The following is a 2,857-nucleotide window of genomic DNA, read 5'->3' as shown; positions in this document are numbered from 1 at the left end:
TGGAGAAGATTATCCATGACTTCTACACAAATCTCTTCGATATCCATGTCCACTTGCCGACATACCAAATTCCACAGAATGGATATGTCGTTCCCAACGTTCTCCCTTCCGAAATCCAACACTCCATCTCATCAGTAAAAAAATGAACAGCACCCGGCCCAGACAAGGTCAGACCTGAACACCTGAAGAACCTGCCGTCAGTACTCATCAATACACTGGCTCGGCTCTTCACACGCGACAGTTAATATAGGTGTGAAAATAAACCTTCATAAATTTAATTAAGTGTCCTATTGATCTTGATGAAGCAGCTTTAGAAAATATTCCCAACATTCCCCAGACACTCCAGCGTCCTTCCCGAGGTCTAGGGGCCCCTCTCCCCTAGAAACTGTTGACTGTGGAGTTACAGACACAGCGCAGGTGGGTTAGGTCTTTAAGGATTCACGGTCTCGGCCATGCAGGAGCTCTGGGACAGGACACATGGAGACAGACACAGTGAGTCACGTGCTTATACACAAGAATATTTATGAATCCTGTAGCCATCTGGTCCCTGAGGTGTGACATCAATCATCTCAATCCTCATGTTGCCTGTGTTGGTGTTTGTGTGTCTTTGTGCCTATCTTAGCAGGATTTTGTAGAACCTGCTGGGTGTGTAGATTGCTTTTGATCCTTAATGCTGACTTTTTTAAACATCAAATTTTAGAGCATATTTTCTGGCCCTTTAGATTGAACTCAGCCCTCTGGTGCTCCATGGAATTACAGGGCATACGTATGTGACACAGAGTTCAGGTTTCAAGCATGTGGGAGGTGGGTAAAGGACAGTCTGCTCCTCAGGGCCAACACACTTGTGCCCTTGTAAAATGTGTGAGTCTGAGCACTAACACCAGGTTCCAGGCCCAATAGTTTTTGGCTTGAGAGGACTCTCCATGAGCTCTTTTCAGGCACCTGATAGGGCTGAGATTACACAGTGATGACCCCAATAACAGGGTCCTGAGGATCGCCAGGCCAACCACACCAGGGCAGTCACTTGGCGAAGCATCTTCCCTGTCCCTAACTAGACTCAGCACCAGTCAGAAAGAACTAATCCATCCTAATAACTGCCCCGAATATTTCAGACTGAAGCTGCTTAAGGAAAATGGATTTTTCTGCAATGTGCATGAATAAATAAATGTGTGAAAAAACTCAGCCCATAATTCCATGGAGCAGCTGAGGGCTGACTTATAGAAAAAAAAAAACTGCGAAATTTGATTGACATGGATTGGACCAGGACAAGTCACAATTCACAGGGACAATGACACGATCAGTTAGGCCCCAGTATTTGCATTCACAGTGAGGGAACAGGAGACACCACAGGGACATGGAAGGACAGGGGCCTCTCTACCAGGTAGAGGCCCTGGGGGGGGCTGGGTTTGGTTGTCAGTGATCTGAGACATGGGGACTCTCCGCACCAGCTGCCGTTTCCGCCTCAGCAATTCCTGAATCCTGAGAGCTCCTCAGCATATTTCCTGAACTGGAGGAAGAGGACCTTCTCTGACAGGACCCCAGGGACACCCTGAGTGCTCTGGTCCACAGTCAGCACCTCCCCCACAGGGAACCTACAAACCAGCCTTCCCCAGATCCCCTGTTCTCTACTGAGGCTCCCGCATGCAAATCTGAGCTCGGGACTCAGGGTTAAAACCATGTTCACACTCACCCCAACTCGGGCTCCCTCTCCCCCTGACACATTGTCTGAGATCATGGACCTCGTGGGCAGGAATATGCATCATCACTGGTTCCTCTTCTTTCTGTTGGCAGCTCCCGGATGTGAGTATCCCCTGGATAGAGGCTCCAAGGTGGGCATGGGGCCTGTGACTCATAGTGGGTCTCTGTTCCTAGGTGTCCTGTCCCAGATACAGCTGCAGGAGTCGGGACCAAGCCTGGTGACTCCCTCGGAGACGCTGTCCCTCACCTGCTCGGACTCTGGGTTTGCTCTAACAGACTATAATATGCACTGGGTCCCCTGGAAAGGGGCTGGATTGGATTGGTGTTGTATGGTATGATGGAGACATAAACTATAACCCAAGTTTTCAGTCCCGAGTCAGAATCTCCAAGGACACCTCCAAGAACCAAGTTTACCTAAAACTGAGCAACTCAGTAACTGATGACACAGCCGTGTATTATTGTGCAAGAAACACACAGTGAGGCCAAGTCCCTGTGAGCCCAGACACAAACCTGCAGAGGGAGACAGGGGAGCTGCAGGGGTGCATGTGACCACCAGGGGGCTCCCTGCTCCTCCGACTCCAGGGCTGTGCAACAGGAGCAGGTGGGCAGGGGCAGAAGCTTTAAAGTGGGCACCAACTTTACTCTTTTGTTGAAATATAGCACTGTCCTCCCATTGAACATCGATTGTTTTATTGGGCACCAGTAACGTCTTCATTATAAGATTTGTTGATACTCTTTTTGGCATATCTAATACCTCACAGGCACCTTATCGTGAGGGTTCAGCACCATCGATCATATCCTCAAGAGAAGCAAGCTCATTGAGGTTTCTCGGGAGTTCAAGATGCTGCTTTGTCTAACATTCATTGATTTAAAGAAGGCCTTTGATTCTGTTGAGACTGAAGCAGTCACTGAAACCCTAGCCAATCAGGGCATTCAAACTCAATACATCAGGATCCTCCATGTGCTGTATTACGAATTCACTACCAGGATCTAACCATTCTACAAAGAAGTGATCATCCATGTCAAGAGAGGGGTTTGGCAGGGTGATACCATTTCACCGAAACTCTTCAGTGCCACCCTCGAGAACATCATGCGATGACTGGAATGGGAAGCATTGGGAGTGAAGATAGATGGTCGGCAACTACACCACCTCCGCTTT

General features: G+C 48.7%; 1 pseudogene; it reads left to right on the top strand.

The window, feature by feature from the left end:
• The first annotated feature begins 1,754 nt into the window (after positions 1 to 1,754).
• LOC130030717 (immunoglobulin heavy variable 4-59-like) lies at positions 1,755 to 2,178 on the top strand (annotated as a pseudogene).
• The last annotated feature ends 679 nt before the right edge of the window (positions 2,179 to 2,857 follow it).

Source organism: Sorex fumeus, unplaced genomic scaffold (genome assembly GCF_029834395.1).
Source record: "Sorex fumeus unplaced genomic scaffold, SorFum_2.1 ptg000044l, whole genome shotgun sequence".
Lineage (NCBI taxonomy): Eukaryota > Metazoa > Chordata > Mammalia > Eulipotyphla > Soricidae > Sorex > Sorex fumeus.
The sequence above is the reverse complement of the archived record's forward strand: the minus strand, read 5'-3'. Positions and strand labels throughout refer to the sequence as shown.